We start from the raw sequence: 27,305 nt of genomic DNA on the forward strand, positions 1-27,305 counted from the left end.
GGCAAAGTTGGCTTAAGGATTTCCCACCTCTCAGCTATCCATTCCTGCTTTCGCTTAGTAACACCCCCCCCCCCCCCCCCTTCAGTGTAGGTTCCCTTCTGACTTCAGTCAGTTTTAAAAAATTCTCCTCCAATTATTCTTTTTATGTGACCAGGTCAGCCATCCAAATTGCCACAGCTCCCCGGACAGCTGTATTGACACAACTGAAGGGATGGGGGAAAGAATTTCTTAAACTGGCTTTGCCACTAAAAAAAATGTTGGTGGCAACACACCCTCCAGCTGCCTGGGAAAAGAGTAGTAAGGTGGCAACTCAATCAGCTGCCTGGCAGGAGGGTGAGCCTGGTGTGAGAAATCAGCTTATCACAAAGGCTTTGTGTATTCCAGCACCAGACAAGCTTCAACAACGTTTCATTTGCATCCTCACAAACAACAGAGCAGAGCCAAGCTCTAAATACCATAAATTTCCCAAATTAATTAGTTAGAAGGAAGGAAAGGGAGGAGATGAGGTTGAACTGCTTCGAGGTTACATACACACTCAGTACTGTCTGGTGGCCTTGGCTTGTACCTACAGCTGCAGAGACCAGAGGATGATCAATACTAGGGGCCAGCACCATGTGGGATATGCCTATCTCACAGAAGGGTTGTCCCTGATAAACAAACATTTTTCCTCATGTATTTATTCAGGAATCTTCCTGATGGACCTGGTTGCCAGCTCCTCTGCTCAGCTGCAGGAATAGCAGTAAATGTACTTAATTCATATTTTGTTGGCAATATACAAGGCTGGCCAGGAACATGCTGTGCAGCAGCTAAAGCAGAGTATTTTCTTTCCTATTGTTCCTCTTGTACTTGGTTTCTCATATTTCTGCAACAAGGGCAACTCAGGACCAGAGAAACAGGGTCTTCAGGAGGTGAAGCATCTTGTTAATATCTTTGTAGATGAGTTGTACAGGGACATTTTCCATCCACTTGAAAAGTAGAAGTTTGTTGTGCACTGACAGCTGAACTGAAACAGAGAGTTTCTGCACTCTAACAGTGTCATGCTTACTTTTTTTTCTTTTTTTTTTTTTTTTTTTTTTTTTTTTTTCTTGAGCACAGTGCCCTGTTCTATCACTAATGTTATTTTGTTATTTTGTGCGTCTGAAAATGCTGATTTAGCACTCTCATCCCTTACATAGTTCTGGAGAAGGGAGGCAAAGGGCACAAGGACAAAAGTTGAAAGCTGTTAAGGAATAAGCAGCAGACCAGGCAGAGCCGCTGCTGCTGCAAACCAAGTGCAGGCAGAAAAACTGAGGGCAACACTAAGCCCACTCCTGAGGTTCACAACTGAGTGTGCCTCCACTGATCTGCAGACTGATAAATAATAAAATAACATAACACGTAATTAAATAACAGTTATCCAAATCATGGATTACAGCAGCTATTCTGTAGTTACAAGCAGCTGTGTGGCCATAGAGAAACTGGATTTAATCTGAGTTGTTCTCCTTCTCTCGTTATATACTTGTTTGCTATGCGATTTTGAAAATCATTTTGGCCAGAGCTTTAATAACATATGAAGGAAAACTATGCAATTGCTAAATGCCCCATGCAATGTTTTTTTGCACAGGAGTAGGTAACTGTTAAGATTTATATTCCCCTTTTGAGATTTTAAGATTCAGTAATATTAACAGCTCTGTCCTCATAGTGGAGAAATACTGCAAAAGATACAAAGAAATAAACATATATATTGAAAAACTCCATTGCTTGTTTTCTGAGAGCCTGCCCTGCTGATCTGCTGTCACAATGGTTCAGAGTCCTGAGTAGCTCTGGGCATTCTGATTGTTATGGTACCAACAGGGCAAGGTTTCATCATTCAGGGCGGAAATAACACAGGTGCAGAGGAGGAGGATTTATGCAAATATCTTGTTTCTTGCTTATAGAAGCCTGAACTTATCTTTACATTTCACCTGCTCAGAAATCCAGATGGTCCCCATTTATGTGAAGCTTCTCTATTTGGGGCAGCCATGAGGAGAGTTGTATTTGCTGACCACTGAAGAGAAAAACTGAAAAAAGAAAATGAAACTTGATCAGAAAGTGTGATTTCCAAGAAAATGAATATTTGGGGTAGTCGAAATTTGATTTTCATCTGAACCGGGCTGAAAACGAAACTTTTCTGCATTTCCTTTGAACAGGGAACTCTCCAGATGCTGCCAGGGCTGTGTGACAAACAGCTGACTGTCAGCGTCACTGCTCAGAGCACCTTCTGCCTAGACCTGGTTTCCCAGCACTTCCCAGTGTCCCCAGTCAGAGATGGACCCAGCTGGCTGGTTTCAGTGGTGGTGGGAGCTGGGGCTTTGCAGAGAAGACAGCATGGGGCTGGTAGCCAAGTGCTGCCCACCAGACCCGCAGCCCTGGGAATCCCAGGTCCACGCGTGTGGCAGCCTGGCAGCTGAGCTGAATCCCAGGCAGATTTTCCCAGCCTGAGATATTTCCAGGAAAAAAGTGGGGCTTTGTGAGTTGGTATTTTCCAACGCAGAACAAACAGCAGTTTCATTGCTAAGAGGCCCTAAGCTGAGAGCAGCTAGAAACCACGAATACTGCAGCTGTGAGAAGCCAGAGGTGCCTCACAAAGAGGGATTGCCACAAACAGTTCAGGTCTTGCATTAGCCCCAGGCGTGGTGTGCACACTGTGCCAGGGGGACGAGGGGACATTGCCCTGCCCACACCTGTCACCAGCATCCCCCAGCATGCCTGGCAGGCTGGTCCCACCATTGGCACCACAACCAAACTGGTTAACTCTGTGCTGGAAAGCACTACAATTTCTGTAAGAGTAGTTTTTATTTTCACAGTTTGAGGTTTATGCCTACTTTAGGAAACTCCTCCAGTTTCTTGACAGTTTATTTATTTTTCTAATAAATATATTGTGTAATTAGCTAGTTATGATGAGTTTATTTTCTCTAGTTTTTTTAAGGATTAAAGATAAGTCCTAATAAATGTGGTTCTTTGAGGAGGACTAAATTATGCTTTTTATAGATAGTGCTGTATTAAGATACGGAGTACAAACATTCACTTCTTAAATACTGCAGTAAATCTACTGGAGATCTGCTGAATCTTTCAGTGTGGGACATTTCTGGAAGATCTCCATAGATATCATGATCACAAGAGATGACTCCTGTTGCTTCTGCGACTGGCTGAATATCAGCCCATGGATTCTCCCAGTGAATTGGGCATGCCTTTTAAAGGCTTAGAGTCTTTAAATAAAAATGTTACCTGTTGGAGAGTGCATCATGTGCCAAGATCAGATACTCCTGTGATTACTTATATGCACTCATAATACCTGCAACTCACTTTGCAATCCCCTCAATTCACCCTTTAGCCTGTTCATAGATAAATCAAATACATTGATCATCTCACCTTTTTCACCATGAGACAAATTTCAAGAACTTAATTTGAGAAGCCTATTTACTGAGTGCTGTTAATGATGGTGTGCGATCTCCACAGCCATCTTTCAGTATGTGTCTGCCCTTCCTTCAGTTTATAGCAGGGTAACAGCTCTAATTACCTTGTTCTTTTTATTATTTTTTCCCCATCTTGTACATCTTTCATGACTTCTCTAGATTTATTAAAAATATCATCATCCTATGACAGCATCCACTTCCAAACCCTTGGTTGCAGGTTATTGGAGCTGTTTAACTTTGAAGTGTTTAAGCAATCAGTTAAACTTTGTTTTTCTCAATCACAGCTTCACACCCTCCTTCTCTTAGTGGCGGAGCAGACACTTCTGTGTTATCTCAGCTTGGTAGAAAAGTATCTCCCACTTTGCAGATGCTAGCAAAACAGTTTACAGAATTCCTTGGAGCTGTGGAAAGCACACTACACTGCTAGCATCAACCTGGTGATTTCCATCTAATAAAGAACCTGTGAAATTTTCAGAATACATATTTGCTTCAAATATATGTTAACATTTCCACCCCCTAGTCATTATCCTTGTGGCTATTTGATTTTCATTTGTTTTATAGTCCACTGAATGCATTTATAACATGGATTTTATTTTCTGACCACAGTATGCTTTCACACACCCATAAGGTGTTGCCAATATTGAGGCTGAAAGAAGGCCGTCAGCTGAGATTGGTTCTGATAAGACAAGAATCCAAGGACTTCCATTTCACATGTGCATTTGTGGCCAGTTATTCTGGGTTTGTGCAAGCCTTTCTTGGCCATGAAAAGGACTTGAAAACTGGATTTTAATATTAATTTTGGTCAGTTCTTACATCCATATGTTCAGTGGAAGTGTGAGTGTGTTGAAGATCATGCTGGGTTGTGAACATCCAGGGCTCTGTTCCTGGCTCTGCCACGAGGCCATGAATAATGTCTGTGATGTGATGCACCAGTCTGAGGGCACAGAGGGGCTGCTCGGGTGCCACACAGCCAAAATTGTTATGAAATCAGCTTTTGCATGCATATGCTGTGTATTATCATATTACAGTCAGACTGGGGTAAGTTCATTTCTATAATGACATCAATATGTTTGAAATGTTCAGAGAAAAACAGCAAAACCATTTGGGACTTGGAAGCAAAAATGAAAAGCGTTAATATTTTTAGCACGGCAGTCTCTGCTTCAGCAAGGTCATGACACCAGCCCATTATCATTTGAAAAGTGTACTCATGAAAGAGGAAGAACTGGCTTGGAGCAAGTATGTATAATGGGATGAAAGGCACACAGCTACATTTCAAGTAGAGAGCAGCCTCTTCCAGGCACTCGACTGAGACTGCGATACCCAATTTCCTTCCTGTCGCTACTGCTGACCAGCTTTTTCATCTGCAATTTCTATTATTCAGATGAGTGGAAATTACTGCAATAAATATTGATGGGCTGGTGTATGGGAATGACCACACGGGATATTGACAGATTACTATACAAGTGTATACGAACTGCATAGAAATAAGTGGCTGGGATCCCGCTGCAAGTGCTGGAGCCTGCCCCGGCACAGCTCAGTGTGCTGTGGTCTCCGCTCCATGCAGGGCAGGTGAAGTGCTGAGAAAGCCTCTCTGCCTCTTCCCAGCTATGACAGATGCAGCACTGCTTGGAAATGGGTATTTTGCATGGAGAAACCAGAATAGCAGCATGGATCTGAAATTGCCCTGATTTCAATTGTGTTGGTTCCTTCAGGACTCCAGATGCCGCTGAGCACCCAGGTGCAGGGGGTTCCTTCTGGAGCCAGAGCCCACTTGGCACATTCAGGGGAAACGGGCAGAGGAGTTCACATCGCAGGTGACCCTGTGGCACGCCACGGGGATTTAACTTGTAGCCCAGCTGCTGAGAAAGGTGAAGGTGTCTGTGACCTGGAGAATGTCACAGAAAGCCGCTTGCAAATTCTAGTGGTCTCCAAAACCATTTCAACTAAAAAGTCCAGAACTAAAGGCTATTAAGTACTTAAAAGTGTTAAGATGCTAATTAATTCTGATGCTGTGTATATTTTAATTATTCACTGACACTGTATTATTTTTCAAGAAGACAAGGGACTGAGCTGGAACTTTTTAGTGTCACTGCCTCTGCTACTTAAAGCAAAGTAATTGTGTTTAATTAAACTGAGACCAACAAGGCTCTATTGTGTGACACTTGCAAAGAAGACTGTGAAATAGGAAATGTCAGAGATTAAACAATCCTCTTCTTAAGCAAGCAAAAGGGAGAGGTGCCACTGTTTATAAGATCAGAGCCAGGAAAAATATAATAATTAGAAAAAAAACAGGTCATATGGAAAAAACAGTATCCATCTTGACAATCTTTCATGCAGATATGATTTGAAGTTCATTACTCATTGTATTCCTGAACAGAAGGCTTTTTGTTATTCTTTGTGCTAAGTAATTTTTTAATTTAAATGGAGATGGAAATGTGTTCAAAGGATTTTATTTTATTTTATTATTTTTTTTTAAACAATGAACACAGATGCATTTCATGTCGTTTTTGATATAAAGGTTGAATGAAGCTGCAGGGAAAGAAAACTGCATTTAATTAATTTATAATTTATTTTTTCCCCCCATAAATAGATGTGTTTCCAACTGGTTTGTTTAATATTCACGTGGTTGGGGGGAGCAGAGAGTAGGTGAAGTTATTTCCTCATTTGAAGCTTAGTTTAATTACTTGTTGAAGAATGTAACAGTTAAATTTAAGCTCTAAAATGTAAATACGTTTATTAATATAGAAAGAGATAATGGCAGATTTCTTACTGGCTGGATTTCATCACATGGACTCAAATAATACTGTAATCCGAGAGACTCATTCAGACATAAAACACATATCATTAGAATGCACTTTAATTCTCCTCTTTGGTGCTTAGAGCTATTTTCCACCCCAGAAGGTTTCCATGTAACATGCACATACCGACAGCTCACCCTCCCTCCCGCTCGGGGCTGCGTGGGGCAGAGGCAGAGGCACTGCTCTGGATCTCGCCCTGTGCAGTTGTCAGTCAAGGTTCCACTGGTGGGTGGGCGCCCGTGGCCACCTGCCACTAGCCCCCTCCTGCTCTGCCCCCCCCAGGGAAGTTCGACCCCCTTTTGGACCCAAGGCACAGGGTACCAGCCCCATCACTCGCTGGGGAGCAGCGGGGGGCTGGAGAAATTTCTCTTCCTGCATCTTCCACAACCGGCGTGTTTCAGCACATGCAGATAGCACCACCCTGTTCTCCGCTTACTGACAGATATTGGCCCTGGGGGCGGATCAATGCAGAGGGGCTAAGCCTTGGGCAAATTATATTTGCCTTTACAGTGGGTCTTCTTTGGCATGCCTAAGCAAGAAGATAAATGGCTGTGCTCCTTTTTTTGGCAAGTTGCTTGGCCTGAATTAGCTTGCTTACTTCATACTCCTTGTGCCATGGCGTTGAACAGTCCTGAAGTAAAATCTCTGGGAAATGTACAATAAAATAACCCCCATTTGGGGATTCCTGATTGTTAAATTCCATCCACCTTATTATCTGTAGTGCTGTGTACTAAGTGACATAGCAGATATCTTTTTCCATTTGGAAGGTGTTAGAATTGACAACGGCTTAATTAGGAACCAAGACCTGGGAAAAGCTGCTGAGTTGTTGTGTCCACTGCCTGAAATAGCATCACATCCCATAAATCCTTTCCTAGTCTGCTTGGGATAATTGGTGAGTGGTGGAGGGGCTAGGGGTGGTTGCACCCTGTGTCCCTAGGGAGAGGCTGATGAGATGGGAAGGCTGTGTCCAGCCTGGGGATTTCCTTTGTATTCTGCATGAAAAGCAGTTGTTTCTGGTACTGAGTACAAAGCTATCTCCACCTTCTCTTGCAACAGGGGCAATGCTCCATGGGAAGGGGTTCAGGATACTTCCCAGAGGAGAAAAATGGCTTCAGTAGTCTCTTGGTTCCATCACGTGTTGCACCAGCATTTGTCTCCATTCTCCCATTGCAGGCACTCCTGCTGTCCCTGTCCTTCCCCAGAGGAGAGCTCGAAGGACCTCATCCATCCATGCCATGCTACAGAAGCCAGTGTTCCTGGGGCAGCTCAGTGACCCTGTGCAGGGACAAAGTTTTAAAACTGAAACTGTGTTCAAAATTACTTCAACTGGTGGATAATGCTATTGAATGTGATGCTAACAAATTGACAAATGTGGCAAAGATGATCATAAAAATGGCAAATGGTAGCCCCATGGCATGTTGGCAAATGTGAAATTGCTACAACTGTGCATCTCACTGATCTCCATTCAGCCTTGGGTGACAATGGTCTGTTTTGCTGTCCTTCTAAGCATTCAGCAGGTTGATTAATGAATCTATCTACCCACTCCATGCAGAAAGGATATTTTAGCACATAACTAATTTTTAAAGCATTCTTGCAGAATTTAATGGCAGAAAATGAGTTGTTGCTTCCTGTCTGGGATGAACCAATGCCAGGCGCCAAACCCTCAGTCCTCATTTCTACTACAGAGCAGCAAACCATGGCAGACACATTAAACAGAGTTTGACAGTGCTGCCAGGGCTCAAAGTGCAATAGTCTGCACTGCTAAACTGACTGAAAGGGCCTCAAATTTTGGCCTGTGCCAGACAGCTCTCTCCAAAGAGATTCCTGCCCACAGTCAGCAGCTAGAGCACTCCTGGGACTGTTCTGGATGCATCTGTCCTTCTGTAGAGACTCAGAAAGTCCATGAGATAGTGTGGGCTGCCCATGATGGTTGTTGGTCCCAGTGCCCAGGAGCATCTCCAGACCTTTTTACACCTGAACCTAATGGTTCAGGTATAGGCCCAAGGTAATGTCAGCCGTTGTGATGTCCTGCCCACTGGCAGATACCACCCCATGCCCCCAATTGTTTCAGACCAGGGTTTCCCAAAAAGCCATCCTGTTCTTACTCTACTGTTCTTCCACCATTGGTTCCTGTAGTTGTGCTGCTCTGCCAATGGCCTTCATGCTCCCCGCAGCCATAATTTTCAGCTCTGAGGCCCCTCTGGTTGAAACAAGTGCTGGGGAGAGTGTAGAAAAGATATATAAACTATCTGATAGCTGAGGAAAATGTCTAAAAGAGATAAATTTGTTTAGTTTTTCAAGAAAGTCTAGGAATGACCCAATTGTACAGTGCATGAGTACTAAGCAGGAGAAAACAGAGATCTATTTGTCCTTGGGGTGTACGACGTGCATCAGGGAGCATTACTTGGCCTGCCTATTCCTCACTTTTTCCATAAGTAAATTGGAGATAACATTTGCGCAGGTCCAGGAGGCTTACGGAGCAGTACTATAAAACACCACTGTACTCTGATATAGGAAGTATAACATGAGGGTCTGGTGTTGATTACTTGCTGAATATGCAGTTTCTTTTATTTTGGGTAGCTCAGGAAAGATTATAAAAGGAGATATTTTACACTCAGATTATTTGTAATCTTCAAATAACCTGCTCCAGTCTGAGAAGAAGCTGTGTGAAGCAGTGAGATGAGCATCCAGGATGGGATGGTGAAGGTGGGCACCATCACCCTGGCTGCAGTGGGAATAGGCTTTTCCTGCTGTGCTGGGAAATGCTCACCAAAATGAGTGAATAACCCAAACCCATCAAGGCTGTGAATGGATGAAGCTGAGGAGCACCCAGCCCACACCTTGCATGGTGCAGGGTTTTGTCTGTAAATAGTGGTCAAGAGGCTGTATTAAAAGCTGGTCCAATGCTTTGGCAGAAGGTGAGCAGAAACAGCACGTGTGGCATCATTCCTCCAGGACGTTATTTTTCCTGAGTGTAAATGATTAATGAAGGATATTGTGGAAAGCAGATGTACTGTTGCCACAGTAACTGAGATGAGTGGTAGGCAAGGTTTGTGCACATGCAGAATGCTGAAGCGATGATCTTCGTGTGTATTGCAGTTATTTTAGCCTTCATAAGATTCTGGTTAATTATTAACACCATAAGGTCCTAACCAGGGGGAATATTTATAAGTTAGGCTAAGTTCATAATGAATCCCTTTCAATTTTCTCTCCCTATCCCTTTCTCTCCCTGGATACCATTCGAATTTTATCTCCCTAAAATCTCCCATTATCTAACTTTCAACGACAGTAACCTATTACTATCTTCAATTTTTAAAAAGGATAATAATGCAGGAGAAAATGTGAGTGTAGGAATGATTCATGGTCAGTCACTTCCAGTGGCATTTCCTTACTCTGGTTCCTACTGCTCTCTGCTCCGTGGGGTGAGCCTGTGGCTGGAGGCGCGAGATCCCCCTCCAGCCAGCTCGTGTTCCTGCTCTGAGCCTGTGTCCAGCCTGCTCTGGAGAGCCATGGTGCCTGATGGGGTGACGTGACTGGCACTTTGGGAGACCCATCACTTCTCAGGGGCAGCTGCCACCTTCAGCAGGGAGTTGGGATTGGTCTGAAAGTGAAAAACCCAGGCCTCACTAGCCCCCACCTTCCTCTTAAAAGTGGGGGTCTTCCCTTATGCAGCATCAGTGTCTCCTTTGCTTCTTCCAAAGTGGTTCTGTGAAGGGCTAAGCAGGCAGCTGACCCTGGAGGTGGGCTGTTGAGGAGAAGCTCTAGCTGGCCATAGGGTGAGGGGATCATGCCTGATTCTGCTGTCACCCCCAAGGGCCTGCAGTGTGGCACATCCTGTTTTACTGATAGGGAAACTGAGGCACGACCAAGCAGTAGTTATTTCTCAAGGACACACAAGAGGATTGCCCCCAAAGCCGCCATATCACAGACCTCTCTGGCCCTTCCCTACCTGATACCCGTCACCTCCTCTCACCCCTGGGCTGCAATGGTGACCAGCTCCTCAGCAAGCTCTCTTAAAGCATGGAAGACCTGTTCTGACAAAAGGGAACACACCTGCTCCTCCCTGCTCCCCAGCATGGTCCATCAAGCCCCTCCTCTAGCCTTGCCCTACATCATACCCACTGATGGTCCTGTTGGCTCCTTCCTGTGAAGGTCGGACCCACTGTGAGGGCGTCTTCTGTTCTTCATGTACTTAGAAATCACATTGATGTCTCCAGCTGATGCTTTTATCTTGAGCAGATGCTTTTATCTGGAAGCAGTGCTGACATTGGAATCCCAAATGCATTAAATAAAGGTTGAGAGGAAAAAATGAAGGGCATGTTAGCCGGTCACAAATGGAGGGAGCTGGGAGTCCTGCCAGCAGCAGAGGGGCTAATGGGATGCCTGGGCTTCTGCCTTGCATAGCGTTCAGGGAGAGACAGATGGGAGCTCCAGGCTCTTGATTTATTTTGCTTACAAACCTCAGCACTAACCACCTTCCTCCCCAGAATGCTGATTTTGGCCTGCAGGAGAGGCAGCAGTGGAGGGCAGGACCATGCGAGACCAAGCCTGGGATGGAGGAAGTTTATCGGAGCAAGGGGAGCAGTGGCTCACACTAATGTCTACCCTGTTTAAATGGTAGTAGGTCACTTGGAAAGGCACACACAAGCAAGACATCAGAGGATCTGTTTTAGACCCCTCTCCACTTGTTCTTCATTTTTGCATGAAGGCATTGCCAACATGGGTTCAGCCACCAGCACGTGATGCACAAACTGCCTCTGGCAGGGAGGCAGACCAGCCTTAGACGAGGCTGAGGGACAGGCAGCAAACAGAGCTGGATTCTTCTGACTGGTCTTGCTGCCACCAGCTGTGACTGCACCTACAGGCTCTGAGGAGATTGGGCGTTGGCCCCATCCAGCACAAGGACTTCATGGATCCATGGCTTGCCCCACTTCGGCAGGCTCCAACCACATGGTTCCTGCCCATGTGTCTCTTGCAATGGAGAAGCTTCATCTGGAGAAAGGAGATGCCTCTCTCTGTGGCTGCTGAGGCCTCAGCTCCTCTCTGGCTGGGATATCAATGGTGACCACTGAGCCCTGCCTGACATTACAGCCTGGAAGGGCCCAGCTGGGAAGCAGGGTCACAACACACATGGGCACAGGAGCAGCCTCCGCTTTAGGCAGTTCAGCCCCTGTAAACACTTATGTAAATAACTGAGAGACTCCCTGCTCCAGCCAGCTAGCAAAGCCAAGGTCAAGTTGTCAAGATGTCTTTGATAAAGACGTTATTTATTTATTTATTTTTGGTAATGGAAAATGTGATTTCATCAGAACAGCCTTTTCAGAACAAGTCTCTCTCCTAAAGCTGTGCAAGAACGCTGGAGAACTTTGCACACCAATTCTGTGATTTCAACCTAGAAGAAATAGGCGATTTGATCACCTTTTCTCATCTGTCACAAAGTTTTCTGTTTTTCAAAAATAGTTTTGCTTTTCTCACAAGAAAAACATGTGTCTCAGATGCAGCGAAGGTAAAAAATGAGGGGATGGTGAAGGTAGTAAAAAGAAAACACTAGTGAAAGCAACATTTAAAAAATAATAACACTTCCAAAAAAAGTAGAGCTTTCAATTTTAATTAATCACATGTCCACTTTAAACTGCCTGTGTCTCTAAGTGAGTAAAATAAGACAAAATACAGCCCCTCCTTTGACTAAATAATTAAAACATTGTGAGAGAAAGCATTTGTCTTTTATACCTCTCAGTTCAAGATGCTGGGAAGAGGATATGATTTTAAACAAGGGAAAAGAGGAGTTTTCATCAGAAGCCCAAAACAAAGGAACCGACTACTGACATGGAGCTGAAGTGGGCTCAGAGGAGTTAGGGTCACCCCATGAAGCGCCTGGGCGCTGTGTTCAGGACCCCCCTGGGGATGTGGCCTGTGGGGAGCCCAGGGCATCGCGTCGCCTCACAACATCTCCCTGAGCAGGAGCTGCTCTTGTCCAGCACAGGGGGTTTCAGCTTGCACATCCTTAAGGCACTTCCAGGAGCGCGGGCTGTGCCTTGGGACTAAAACCTGCTGTTATCTGAAGGGTTATCTGATCTTGCAGAGACACCTGAGTAGTAGCCCTTGAAGACAGATGATCCTAGGCTGGAAACCTGAACTCTGTGGGCTGGGCTGAGACCTGCTGTCCTGCTGGAGTGGTCTTTCACTGCTGCTGCTCTGTCCTTATCTCTTATGCCACCTGGAGATGATCCTTTCCTCCCTGCCCCACTCCTCTCCACTCTGACAGCAAGTCTGGGATATTCAGGGCACTGAAGCTGAGCAGTTGCTGGGAGAGGGGGCAGGCAGGGAGTGACAGAGGAGCAGGCAGTAGGTACATAAAAAAGTGGAGCTACTTTCTTTTGGGACAGAAAAGCTGCAAGCTCAAAGTCATGGGCAGAGTGGGATGGTTATGTGTGGAGAAAGCTCCACCTTGGGTGGAAATCTGCTGCTTCTCCATCACTCACTCTCACACTACTGTCACCTTCCTCATGGGGAAAGGCAGCTGCCCTGGGCCAGCACAGTTTTTGGAAGAAATCCTTTGAGTGATGCCATCAGTTCTGGAAATTGCAGTACATGTCTTGCCCATCTGTGGGCACAGCCACCAGCTGCCCTGATGGCTGGGCCAAAGCTGAGCAGTGACATGAGCTCCTGCAGATATCAGCAGGGGATGAAATGAGAGCAGGTCCTGCCAACAGCAGGTGCTGCAGATGGGGCTGGAAAGCTTCTCCTGTGCCATTGCACGTTGCTTGGGTTTTGCCTTGGCCACAGCTTAGAGTCCACATTTCTGCTCTCAACATCTGGCCTCAACTAAGCACTGTAATTTTGTCAGGATTTGTCCCTTAAATCATGAATTGCCAAGTTTGCATGTTTTGTGTGTCTTGGACACGGTGTGTGTGCTGGATGGGGACTTGAAGGACGGCACATAAGGGATGCGTCTGATTGACACTGTGCAGAAAGCAGTGTTATTAAATATTTGCTAAGAGAATACTTCCACTGCCTAAAGGGTTTTACTCCTGATTTGTACCATTAAGAGGGAGGAATTAGCAAGTTATCACTACAAAGGGGAAATGGTATTATGTCCACTATACTACATATTTTGCAAAACCTCTTGGACCTCAGAGCAATCTTTTGTACATGCTTTCTCACTAGACTAAAAGCACTGATTCAGAAAGGGAGTTCTTTCCAGCTGCTACCCTTAGAAAAGAAGGACAAATCAGAGCACTTCTCTGCCAGAAGAATATGCTAGCATTAAATAGTGAGGGATAATACAGAAAGTCTTGTAAATAGATGAGAGAAGGGAGGAAAGTGAATGAAGGACAGAGTCAGGGAGTTATCAATATCCCCAGCCTGGCTGAGGAAAGGGCACAAAAGGCTCCAAGACTCTCATGCATCTGCTCTTGGCCCCTTTTCCTGGTGCGTCAGGGCTGGAATTCAAGGCATGCAGTATGTTAGCATTTCAGATACTGGAATGAAAACAGGAAACACGGAGAGGCTGCAGACACCCAGCATGCTCAAGCCCCTGCAGGGCTCTGGGAGAGAAGCAAAAAAGAGTTGGTAGCACTGAAACACGTATTCCTCAGAAGGGTTTTCTGCCTGCAGTGCATGTTGGTGCATGGTCATGGTTTGTGTTGGTGCTGTGGTCATGGTTTGGTTTTCGGCAGTCAAATGTGTTCACCTGGAAAAGCAGCACATGAGAAAGGATGTACAGGGCTTATAGTAACAGCTCAGGTCCCAGCACACTGTGAGTCTACAAAACTCCCAGGTGGAGGAACAGCACCAGACAGTTCCCCCTCCTGCATCTCCAGCAGACACAAGTCCCCTTGTCACAGCACCAAAGACAGGCTTATGACAGACCTGGTACCAAACAGAGCAAGCCTCATTGTGCCTGTATGCTGTGCTGGAAAGAGATGGTTTGAATGGAGAATTGTCAGACACGGAGACCATGGTTTGGAAAAGCAGGAATACACACAAAGACTGCTGAAGTTTCAGGTTAGGCTCTGACATGTGGATTTCAAAACGTAGCTGCTGGGAGACATCACAAGACTGTATCATCATTTGTTCATTTCCCGTTGAAAGGTGTGTCGATGTAACTACCAGAGGGCTGGCACAACGGGCAGGGTAGCAAAGACATGAATCACTGCAAACCACTGCCCTTCCCCTCTTCCCCCCGAATTCACCTGCAGGTAAACTCTCTGCCTTTAGGAGCTCCTGGGCAGAGAGACCTGCAGTACCCAGCACCATGCACACTGCCCTGCTAGAGAGTTCGCTCCCCACAACAGGCTAGAAGAGGGAGCTGCTTACCTATCTGAAACGGTGATTTCCACAGAGGTCACGTTTGTGGTCCCAGACAGTGAGACGTATTGCTACCTGGTTACTGTCAGTGTTTGCAGAGCCAGAGCTCTGGGTGAGCTGCTCATGGGTGAAGCCATGCCCACAGTTCCTCGGCTTCAGCAGAAATGAAAAGTGACCTAGGTAGATAAAGGGTTGAATGATGCAAATGCTGACCCAAGATGCTGTGTCACGCACAGGATGTTGTTCTGTTGGTCCAGACAACTTCATGTAATGGTCAGTAAGAGCTGGTGATGTATTCATGTGCATTCATGTTCATCTGCTTCCATTCTGTGCACTCTGCTCCACAAACACAGCACCGGGCTTCTGGCAAGGAGGGAAGGATCCCGCCAAAAAGTGAGGCCAAGTGAGATGAAATGAAGAACTGAAACATCTAACCAACAGAATGCATAGAAAAGGCAAAACACAGGGCTCCAGAGCCAAAACTCAAGTAGGCGTTTCAAGCATTCCTTGGATTGCTCAATCTCTACCACAGCTTCCTATTGCACAGAGCAGCAGTTGCTGAAGCCCTTTGTTGCTTTCTCAACAGGGAAATTACATGGAGATAAACTCACCAGCATGCAGAGATCTCCAATAATGTCAAATAGTTATTGACATCTGATTCAGGGTTCATTCATCTGGGTGAAAAGGGATAATGGAGGGCTACATGTTTGCATCGCATCGTGGTGCTGGAGCCATCCAGCACTGAGTCATGCACTGCCAGGTGGGACTGAGGGACCTGTTCCTACGCAAGCACTATGCCATCCACTGAAGGAAGCTATGGACAAACGGGTAAGGAAGTGCTCATTATGGTTAATGAAATCAATGCATTCAATAATTACGTCTGTGGAAGTGCAATCAAAAAAAGCTGCTTCTTGGATTTCTCTTTAAAAACAAGCATACCTTTCCAGGTGTGTTCCAATGAATGCTGCCGTGGAGTGCTGTGATTACAAGCTTGTTTACAAGCTGGGATAACTGATTGCCAATGCTGACGCATTGAGCTGGCTGATGCTAACAATGTGAGATCATGCCATTCCACCTCCAGATGAAGTTTTCGTAGCATAACTTGGGTTAAGCATAACTGATCTGCAAGGTCTCCTTTCTGCTGTCTCCTGCATTGGCTGAATTCCTCTGTGCAACATCTTTGATTTTGTTGTTTATGTGATGGCACCCTGCCCCAGATTAGGGCTACCTGTCCTTATTCTATTTATCAATTAATTAATCTCCATAAAGCAATGCACTAATTCATAATTATCCTTCATATACAATGCAGTTCCCAAGGTTCTTTGCTGACTTGTTACTCTGTGGCATTGCTCCTCACTACTTTGCAAGTTATTTTCCTTTTTTTTTTTTTTTTTTTTTTTTTTTTTTTTTTTTTTTTTCTCCCTGTATATTCTTATTTCTTGAAGACATCTCAGATGCTTGTCTTTAAAGCACAGTGAATGGGACAAACCTGGGGCCATTTCAAGATGTCAAATCCATTAAATGTGGGCTAAAGGGTACTTTAATGAGAAACTGATAATTTTGGGATATCTGAAGAACTGAGCTGCATTTCTGTACTTTTCTTCAGCTATTTCCAGACTTAGTACTCCCAGAGTTGGTATATTTTCACACCTATATGAAGCTGCTCCTGAGGGACACTACCCTTTGCTGATTCTATCACTTCATGTATCCTGTCACCACAAAGCAGCCATTTTCTGAAACAGTTCAATCCTCTCTTCATTTTAGTTCCTGCAAAACCTGATCTCTTCAGTGCAAAAGGGTGGAGTGCAGACAGATGCCTCATTGATTAAACAAATGTCTTGCAGTTAGTTGGTCTTCAATCTTTGTAATCCCTGAAGTTAGCCTTTTTCAGGGTTTTGTTTTCCTTTCTGATTTGCAGACTTTCTTACTTCTTAGGATGCCTTGTACTGCCTACACATCACCTGAGTGCCTTGATCAAGTTTAGCAGTGTGGGGGTCTATAATTCCTCAGCTATTTTCTCTTTTGTTTAGGACATCTCCCAGTGAACAATTCACCTTCTATTTGCATTGTCACTTTCTGTGATCAGGTATCCCTTGCTCACTTTGCATATATTTGCATAATGCTCCTTTCTATGGCAGTTGTTGCAAAATTCACTGTTTGCAGGACACTTATTTCAAGAACACTCAGCTCCACAGTTAATACAGTCCAGTTTTCTCTTTATCTCCAAAGTGCCCTCTGAACTTTCACGGCTTTCAGTGCATTCCTGGCAGATGGGTCAACATTTCCTTCTTGGTGTATCTGGCCTTGTTTTGTTATTCAGCAGCTCCCATGTTTCCATACAGCTGTGGGGAATGCTCAGTCTCCCCCTAACAACTCCCTTGACTTCTGGAGGACATCAGCACCCTGAAGTCACACATTTCTTCCCTGGTCTACATTCCTTCCTGCCATCTTTTTTGCTCAGCTCCTCTCACCTACCTGCTCGTTCCAGCTCTGACTGTGGTCCAGTCCCTGCAGGCATCACCTCGCAGAGACCTGCGGTGCCTCGGCAGAGAGCAGGGATCACTGCAGGCCTTCTGCGGTTTGCCAGAAGCAGCTCCTGGGATGCCCGGGGCTGGACAGACAGACACCAGAGCTGGGTGTGCAGCCTTCTAGCACAGGCATGTGTTACATGGAAAAAACAGCTACAAACCACCATTTTCTCAGATCTTCTTTATTTTCTAATGCTTATACCCCACCACCTTCCACTGAGACATGAAAGTCTGCTGCTTGCTTGCTGCCCCCTTCCAAAAGCCGATGGGCTGGTCCTCAATCCCAGCCTGTGTCTGCAGGGATGCTCCCTTCCCTCACTTTGCCAAGCTGGGTAGTGCTTGTGAGAACCTGGCCAAGGCCTCCACCCGCTAATCACATCCCCCTGATTAAGGAGAGAGGGACGATTACCCTTATTTGTCTTGTCAGTGCTTGGATGTGATATGTGGCTGATAGTAACAGGCAGCCGCTTTGCCTCAGGGCTGCCCTGGGTAATAATTTACATAGTGCAGCTAAATCTGAAAATCCCACTAACATCCCCTTCTAATGAAGCTCCCGGTACCTTCCTCAAACCCCCCAGCAAGGCTGTATCTAGGCAACAAAAACAGGCTGTCCCTCACCAAGGAAGTGCTTAGATGAACACCTCCAAAGGCAAAGGATGCTGCTAATTAACGCTTGGAGCAGTGCTGAGCTCTCTGCTCCATAACAAGGGCCTTCCATCCCTCTCAGCCCACTGGAAGGCTCTTTGGGCTTTACCTCATACCTGCACTCCAGATTCCCCTCGCAGCCCTCGAGCAGAGCTGGCAAGCAGTGCAGCTTTTCTCTTTGAATGGTACTTGCTAACATGCGGAAGGTGTTCACTTGACCCCTCATAGTTCCTCTTTGTACTAGCAGCTCCTGAATAATTGCAGTGTTTGCAGAAATTTCATGTCAAATTTTCAGTGCAAGAGGCAATGGGAGCAGAATATAATGTATTGCAGGCAGGACTGTCCCTTCGGTGGGCAGGGTGCAGGAATAGTCTCTGGCCCATGGCTACACAAACCTCCCTTCTGAGCTCCACAGGGCACCTGAGAGAGCAACTAGTGAAGCGGGTGACCACCAGCACCCATGCGGTCTGACATGAGCAATGGCTGTGCAGGTTTTAAGTTTGGGACTGAAACGTAGAGAGGCTCAAACAGTCACCAGATGCAATAACCAGTCACCATGAGGGTCTCCAAATTTCCAGAGGCCAAAGGGAATGAGTGGAAAAGCTGCCCAAGAGCACATGAGAGAAGAGGAAAGTAATTTAGTGCTAAGTAAACCAGAGAAACAGAGCCAAAATAAAACCAGCATTGAGCTCCTGGGGGATTATTTAGGCAGTTGTGTTGGGAACTGTGTATAGGTTCTGCAGGCTGTAAATGGTACCTGCCTGCTACCTTATGCAAGAGATCCTCAGCTAAATCCATCAGCCAGACAGCAAGCGTAGGCTGGAAGAAGTAGAGCGAGATCCCCAGTGTGAGACCCACATCTGAACACCATTCATGTAGGAGAGGGCCTGAACCCATCAGTGTAACGCTGGGTTTCAGTAGAGGGGAGAAAAGGGAGGAAGGGGGGAGAATTGGAAAGGAGGAAGGAGGGAAGGTAGTTTGGTTGTCAAATAGACCCTGGAATGGCAAATGACAAACAGGAATTAAACCTTTATACTACTGTTAGAAAAACTATTTAAAGACCAGAGCTGAACTCCCAGCTGAGTGATTCTGCTCTGAAATGCAGACACAAGACACGTAGGTCCCAAGGAAAGATTCGGCGTGTGAAGGTGAGAACTTGTAAAGGTGCCTACAGATGCCAGGAACAATCCTGCCATGGGAGATGTTCCAGTTGTTGACTGTGTCTTCAGCTTTCTCTTGGCAAGGGTTCTTTGGAAATCCTACCATTGAAGTTGCTTCTGAGTCACAGGGTGACTTATTAAGGACATCACCAAACTCCCTACTTACACAGCTTTGGGGAAAAGTACAAGAAGCAATTCACTTCCTTGCACCTGGAAGTCCCTCTGGTGCTCAGCAAACCTGCATTTCAGCAGGGCTGGGGTTGGTTTTGGGGATGGACAGCCTGGGGGCACCTCTGTATGATGGAAGCTTGTAGCTCTCTCTTTAATTGGAGGTGAATTTAATTTCAGTAATGAGCCTGGCACATTCCAGTTCCTGATTAGATTTGCAAAGTGAATAACCCAGCAGATATTCGCTTGGCAAACAGCCCAGTTCATTCCAGTTGCAGTGGACTGAAACCATTTCTACTGCTACTCTCACACTGGGCAGCAAGATCACCTGAGGGTCATTGTGGCAGGGGAGATGTACCAGGACTCAGAAGTGTGCTGCTGCTTTTCTAAAATTTGTCTTGGGAAGGGCCTTCCCAGCTCCTCACATTTGATCCTGTCTGAACTGAGAAGACTTTGTGGTCCTCACTGTGCAACTTCTGATGCTCCATGAGGCAGAAGCAGCTTTTGGAGAAGGATTTGTCTGAGTCCCTGGGGATGCTGAACATCTCTCAGAACGTGCTGCCAGATCTTCCATCTCAGTATCCTTAAGATATGCAAGAAGCTTCCTGTTGTTGTAGTTGTATTGTTTGCTTAACTGACTGTGCCCTTGTCTAGAAACAGATGAACTGTGGGTACATTCATACTGATCTGTGCTCCTGGACATGGGCGAGAGCTGTAAGGGGAAAAGGGGCATGGTGTGCCTGAGTTACACCAGCATGTTTGCACACCAAGAATCCCATCGCCAGTACTGTCAGAAAAATGTCCTTTACCCTCACTAAATTCACTCTCTCAGAAGAAAATCACAGAATCATCTGCTGGCAGTTTTCCTTCTGCCAGTAAAGATTTTGCACTTGGCTACTTTGTGGTCGTTGCTGCTGAGGCGGCCAACAGTTGCCACGTCACCCACAAGATCCTTTCTGTTTGCAAGCAGCAGATCTAGGAGGCCACCTTGGCTCCCTTAGTACCTGTACCAAGAAGTTATCTTCAACGTGCCGTAGGAATTTCCTGGATATGTTTGTGTCAGCTGTATATTCAAAATAATCCAGAATCTACTTTAAGATGTAAAATTCACCTCTGAGTTGGTCTGAGCAACCCAGTGGTTTCCACATGCTTCCTGAGGAGCTCTCACGTGCTGCCCCAGGGCAGGACAAGCTGATGGCCAATGCCCTGCCTGCGATCTCTGCACCCTGCCCCTCCTGGGGAGCTGATCCTGCCCAGCTCCCCATCTGCAGAGGTGAGACCATGGGTTCACACTGGGAAGCACACAAAATGTCAGATGATTTCCTCTGTTCTAATTCCATTTACCAGTTACTGGATATCTCCATTATGATTATTACCAGTGTAGAGCGTGAAAATGGCCATAAACACACTCTCAAATCAATTGCAAAAATCCACCTTAGGCTCAGAAGATACACAGGGTGGTGCCTGTCTGCGCCCCCTCCCCCCTGCATGGCTTATAATTTTCTTATGCTCACAAAAGAGATTTTTTTCCTTCCCTCAGGGACTGTCCAAAAGGGAAATAAGACAGGATCAGGAGATTAGCATGTGTGGTTCATGTTTGTAATTTGGCACGGTTGGAATATTATAATATGGCCCAGATGCTAGGGAAGGTGTTTAATGTAAGCCAGCATGATTGACGTCCCTCCATACAGGATCTGAAGGCTGTCAGATCTCAGGTTATTGAGTGTCCCACTTACTGACAAATATATACACCAGCTAAGTAGGCCACAGAGCTCCAGTTCACCCTGTCTGAGCTCAGATCATTCTCCTGGAGCTGCTTTCCAATGAGATGTGAGTAGCTAATGGTGTTAGCGGAGGATATTGGCAATTCCTAAAAATGGTGATGTCCCAAAAGCTACAATTTCCAGTTGTGCAAGTGAGGTTTATGTTGGAGATAGGTACTCAGTCAAGCAAGCATCAGTACCTCCTGTTAATCCATGACCTCGGATTGCAGGAGCAGCATGAGGACTTTGCCTCCTAGAAGGCTCTTTTTGTGCACCGAGATCCCTGGGCAGGGGCAGCCGCGTGGCAGCGGCTGGGTCACCCCAGCTGCCTCCAAGGTCACCCCAGCTGAACATCTTCCCCCAGACATCGAACCCGATGTGCTGTGAGGGAACAGCCAGGCTACAGCCACAGCAGGAGCTCTTCTGGTATGCCGAGGCTGTGACGCTTAAGCAATATTTCTGCACCTGCAAAATCCGGGCATAGAAACATTTATGGTAGCATTAATTTACCTCCCCCAACCCCCCTCCCCCCCCCCCCTACCCCTTATTTTGCCCTAGAAATCACCCTGCATTATAAAGACTGAATTCAGAATTATATTGCCTTGGGGATCCTTCTGCCTGTGCCAGCAAAGGATTTCCAGGCCCACCTGAGCTCTTGCATAACAGCAGCAGTGATTTCAAATAGATGTTCCTGGAGAAAACCTCTTTTCCCTTTGAATCAAACTGGAAATCTGGGAAAGAGACATCAAAACTGATTTGAGAGATGTTGTGTGCCAGAACTCAGACACCATAAATTAACCAGGAGTTCCTTGCTTCAACAATTATTTCTAGGTTGAATTTGCCTTGCTGCAGCTCCCATTCAGTGGATCCAGTTATGTTTTTCCCTACTAGATTAACAATCTGGCAGAAGTCAGTTTGTCTTGTATTCACTTGCATTTGTTACGGACTGTATCTTTCTCATTTCTTTCTTAAGATAATTTGGTTGAGCAGTTGTAGCATATCTGTAAAGAGCTTTGCTGGGCCTTGGGTCACTCTATAAAACCCTACATACAACTTTCAAATTGGAGACAGTGTCTGGTAAGACTCCCATGACTACCATCAGAGTCAAAAATAGCTGATATTTGTAGAATACCAAAATTGACATTGTCTCTCCAATTTATGCTCTTCCACCCCTGCTTCCAGGAAACTTATCCCACAGACTCTGGCTCCAATCTCTCCTTCGAGCACCAATGTAAAAGCCTCTTAACCCATCGTCACCCAAACTGCTTTGTTTGCTTGGTGGAGGACAGTGCTGGAATATCTGTGGAGCAGATTAGTTCTTGGTACTCCGTGAAGTTAGGCCCTCCCATTCCTTCTTCACATCTTCTAGCTGCAGGACCCATGCTGGATCCTCTTTGCATGTTCAATATCCTGGCATCATCACTAAGAGCTCTTGCTAATTATCCGAGTAACCTGCTGCCATTGTGCCAACACTCAGGAGGTTCAGTTGAAGGTTGAAGTTCCCTTTCTGCATGCTCAAGAGCTCCTACACCAGCCTGATGGGCACTAATTGGATTCAGAGTGGGTTTCTTGGGGGAGAAGTGCACCAGGAAGTTGATGATGGACTCATGCTGTTTTGAGTCAAACCTGCAGCACCAATATTTGGTAATTCTAGTTCATTTGAGGCTTTTGAAAGATCCCAGAGGCCCTGGGGCCAACATCTTTCTTTCATCTACTTTGACAATCTCAACCTACATGATTCAGAAACCCACTATGGTAGAAGGCTAATGAGATGGCTGTTATATCCTGAACAAAGATCCATTCATGCTTCTCCTCATTACCTTGAATAAAGAAGAAAACGCACACAGAAATGACCTTTGTTATCTGGAAGAGAGTGGAAGCAGCACAGCAGCACTTGGCTGACACACCGACACTGCAGATGAGACTGTGATGAGAGTAGCGTGGGTGAGCGTGTGAGGTGGCAGGACCATGCTGGAGCCAGTCCCAGCACTTTGAGGATCCACCACCTCCAGCATGGTGCCATGCTGTGCAGCTTGAGCCACGCTCCTTATATGAAGTGGGAGCAGCACATCAGGAAGCTCTGGAATCAAAGGCATGCTCCGAAGTGGAAGAAATGACTCAAGCAGCATCTTCACAGTAAATCTCCTGGGTTTATAAGAAACAGAATAACACCCTGTTCTTTGGATTCAGTTTGATGTGCTCAGGAAGCATTAACTGGGAATAGCATCTTGAGGATAAAGAACAGGTGTTAGCCCAGACTCAGGGTCTCATGCCAGGCAAGGATTATTTTATTATAATTAATATTCTAACTTCTTATTGTTAATTACTGGCTGAAGCTCAGTGCTTTAGGGACACTATAGTACTTCTTCCATCAGTGCTGCAGATGATCCTGCATACTTGGAAATGCATTGTCAGATCTCGTCAGGTTTTGCAGATGACTGACTACAGAGCAACTAGAGGTGAGTGAAAATATTGCAGACATATAGGGAAATCTTCTTTCAAGATAATCCCTATGAATCATTTTGTTTGTATTCGTGACCTCCTTTATTCATGAATATTTGGTAGAAAAACATTTCCTTGCAAATAAACACTTGTGAAAAACAAACAACTCCTAATTACTTCAGCAAATATTCTCATCTGAATGTTTATGCAAATACATTTACCCACGTGAGCTCCTATATCAAACAACCATGAATATGCATTTTCATGAGAAAACACATAAGGTGTGAAAAAAACATTCTGAGTGTTCTTTGTTGGCTTAGTAAGGGAGCAGAAGCTGAACTGTATATCTCCTTCGACTAAAGCTTGGTTCACCAAGATCAGGTTGACAACATTCAATCAAATTACAGAAGTTGCTTTCTAAAAATATTAAATTCCCCCCCCCTCAAAAAAAAAAAAAAAGTATAGGATTTCATGGAAAGAAATGTGATTGTGTGCATGTGGAGTAAAATCAGTGGGTTATTTTTCTTGGGAAAGTGGGAGGATGATACTAGTTATTTAAAGTTAAAAACATCAAGAATCTATTTTAAGGACCTAAAATTATGCTCACAGGGAACCTAAGGAGGGATTGCAATGACAGAGCACATTTGTAAGTATAACTGTGTTTGTGATGGAGAAGATAGCACAAGCTGCTCTCTCACAACATTTTCATTTGCAAGGGCTGAAGCAGAATGGGATGGGGAAAAGAAAAATAAAAAATCTTTGGTGGTTCAAAATAGGCTCAAATAGGCAGTAAGCAATGAAATTGTCTGCTTCAAAATTGATAATGACTGAGGGCCCCAGGGTGATATTCAGGTTCACATTATTCCATGTCTGGGTGATGATACAGTGAGCATCCTCGACAAATACATACACGATATAAAATCAGGTGAGGTGGATATTATGCAAAATAGCAAGACGCTGATAGAGAGGGGCAGTAAAGGGGGACCAGGATGCTAGTCAAAAGCTGCCAACATCAGTAAAGGAAGGAAGACAAGAGGCAAAGGTACAACGCTACCGCATGAAGTCATCTCCTTGGCATCACAACCTCGTCTGGGTTATCATATTTTAAATAGGACCACGATCTTGGAAAAATGAAGACAAACCCACAAAACAGTTTGTGTTGCTGCTCTATATTTTCTTTGTAAAAGTTTCAGCCAAACATTCTGCCCAGCTCAAGAGCCATGAGGTGTTGAAATCACAGTGCTGACTGCACGTGCAGCATCACACAATGAATTGCCTCTGTGCTCCTGGTGGTTGCTGCTGTGCCATCCCCAGTCGTGGTCTGCTCAGACCTTTCTGCCTAGTTCAGCTGCTGGGGTTGGATTTAAAACGAGGAAGTGAGCTGGAGTGCTTTGATTTTTCTCCACTGGACTACAAATCACATTATGCACCAAGTCATTTTTACAATACATCAGACTGGGGGGTATTTTCCAAACCCTATGAAGAGAATGGCATTAAAAAGCAGGCAAATGAAGTCCCCAAAGATTGACTGAGGATAAAGCATGCATAAGAATTCATTCACACATGCACACACACACACATCAGTGATAACACAGTGGTGATCAGAGCTCCCGATGAGGCAGCTGAGGGCAAACAGTGACTCTTTAATGACAAGCATAAATTTAATTTGATTGCTGGGAATAATTGAGTGTTATGGCCCTCTGCTCATTTCAGTGGATTTGAGCAAAATTAATTGGAAGGGACATGTGTTTTTTCCTTAGTACTCCCTCTGCAGTTGCTGATTAACCTCCCAGCTGCAGGATTTGAACTTGGTGCTGGCTCTCAGGCAGGACGGACGCACTGACCCAGCGATGACGGGGCTCAGCCTCGGGGAAGCTGTATGTGGTGCAGCACACAGAGGGCAGGAGAGGTGCAAAGGCACACAGCGATGCCCAGTGGGCTTTGGAGGGAGGAAAGGCTGTGAATTTGTGCAGAGCCTCATCTGCCTGGAAAATAAGGTGCTGTTGTGGTTTAGCCCTGGCAGGCAGCTAAGTACCACCCAGCTGCTGAAAAGTCCTTGGCTTAGTGTAAGCACTGCTCTGCAACAATTAAAACATCAGTGTGTTATCAATATTATTCTCATCCTAAATCCAAAACATAGCACCCTACCAGCTACTGGGAGGAAAATTAACTCTGTCCTAGCCCAAACCAGGACAACTGCCTAGACGCTTCCTCCACCTCCTGACATTTAAAGCCCAAAGCTATTTCCATGCAGCTCCCCATCAGCTGCTGAAGGGTGGAATTCAGGCTGCCTACAGCAGGTCAGTGTGCATTGTGATCTGCATCAACACTGGGAGAAGCACTTCCAAAACCATTTAGGGGACTGATGCCTGCCCTAGAAGTTTCAAAAGTGACTCGGGCAACCTGGAGCTTAGAGCTGGGAAGCAACCAAGGCTGGCTGCAAAGGGCTGTGGGCCTTGTCCATCCTGCATGGCAAAAGTGTCCTTTAACCACACCTGCAAAAGCAGGAGGAATGCTACTCTACAGCACCAAAGAGACTGGGGGCGAGTGGGAGAGGACCAAGTTTCTCTGGAAAAGAAATAAGTATTTAATGAGTCACTGAGCACTGTGAGCTGTCCAGCACAGCCTTCTCTTGGGGTACACAGTTTTGCCATTAGTATCATTGCTTCTGGTCCCACAGTAAATGTTTTGGTCCACTAACAGCATGCTTTGACATCTACAAAGACCCTTAAGGGGCAGGAGCAGTTTTGTCAGCAGCATATTGCTGCTTCAACAGAGGTCTCCACAGGTGTTGTTCAGCAGGACCTACTCTGCTAGTCACCTGGCTTGTGCACACAGATGCTGCTGAAATAGTTGAGTTTCTGCTTGGAACATGCCATGCCTGAACCAGAGCTGGCATTTGTAAATAAGTCATGAGCTCTGTGAAAGTGATAATTCTTGTCTGGGTTAGGAATGTACCAGAAGTAAAATATTTACTCAAAAAGTCAGTGTATCTTTTAGCATCCCTTGGAAATATGTGACAATCAGAAGGAGAAGTGCTACTTCTTTACTCCATGAGATATTGGGGAAGGGTAAAAATCCCTAATACAGTATATGATTTTCATTCAATTATATATTTCCATTGCATACAATCTAGTTATAAGAGACAATGATGTATTCATTTAAATGCTTCTTATTTACAATTTTCTTACACATCTTACACCTTTATTTTTCAGCTAATTCATAAAACTCTGCAGTACAGGTGGGGTCAGGTCTGATTAGTCTCTTAGTGTTATTTGAACCCCCACTGGGCACGTCTGCATCCCTTCCAGGAGAGTGTTAATTCCAGAGCCTGTGTGAGATAAGAACAGGCATAAGAAATTCCCTGCGTAAAAAGAAATGGGAAGACCAGGAGTTTGAAGTGGATCATACACATGAAAACTACATTGCTCCCTGAAAACTTAATTCCATGATCCTATGTAAAAAGCAAAATAATGACTGGGCAAGCCTCAATGCACATAAAGCAATACTGTCTAATAAGGAGAAACCCTTTTAACATCCTTTCAATATCAGTCTAAAAAAAAAGCTATGTCCAGTGGCCACTTCCATGTTTTAAAGTTTGAAAAATTGAATCTGTAAAATTAAATGTAAATCTGTAAAAATGTACATCTATGGCAGTAAATCCTGGGAGTCTGAAAAGTTTGCTAAATGAAGAAAGAAGATGAAAAAAAAAAGACCCTAGAATCCTACAATATACATTTTCAAAGCTGAAGACATTTTCTTGTAGTTCAGATCCTAAATGCTCCAACACACGTTGTGATGTTTCATTGCTATCTTGCAATCAAGCAGCACAAGGTGGGTAATATTTTAACTGTGCAACAACAGACAATTTAAAATGCTTTGATATATCCATGGTTGGAGGAATCACTGGCAATGGATATTCATACAGTCTTTCTAATGAAATTATTTTTTCACAATGAAAAAATAATTAACACATTGTTAGGCACAAGATGTTTCTCCACTAGATGTCAGTGATGACGACATTTAATTCCTTAAGCCTCCTGACAAAGATATCCAT

General features: G+C 45.0%; 1 long non-coding RNA gene across 1 annotated transcript; it reads right to left on the bottom strand.

The window, feature by feature from the left end:
- Nucleotides 1-27,305, bottom strand: LOC118177621. Its single transcript, XR_004755879.1, has 4 exons — nucleotides 26,978-27,305; nucleotides 22,693-22,699; nucleotides 10,705-10,711; nucleotides 1-11 (listed from the first exon to the last, which is right to left on the bottom strand). It is a non-coding gene; the product is annotated as an uncharacterized LOC118177621 (long non-coding RNA).

This window comes from Oxyura jamaicensis, chromosome 23 (genome assembly GCF_011077185.1).
Source record: "Oxyura jamaicensis isolate SHBP4307 breed ruddy duck chromosome 23, BPBGC_Ojam_1.0, whole genome shotgun sequence".
NCBI classification, from domain to species: Eukaryota; Metazoa; Chordata; class Aves; order Anseriformes; family Anatidae; genus Oxyura; species Oxyura jamaicensis.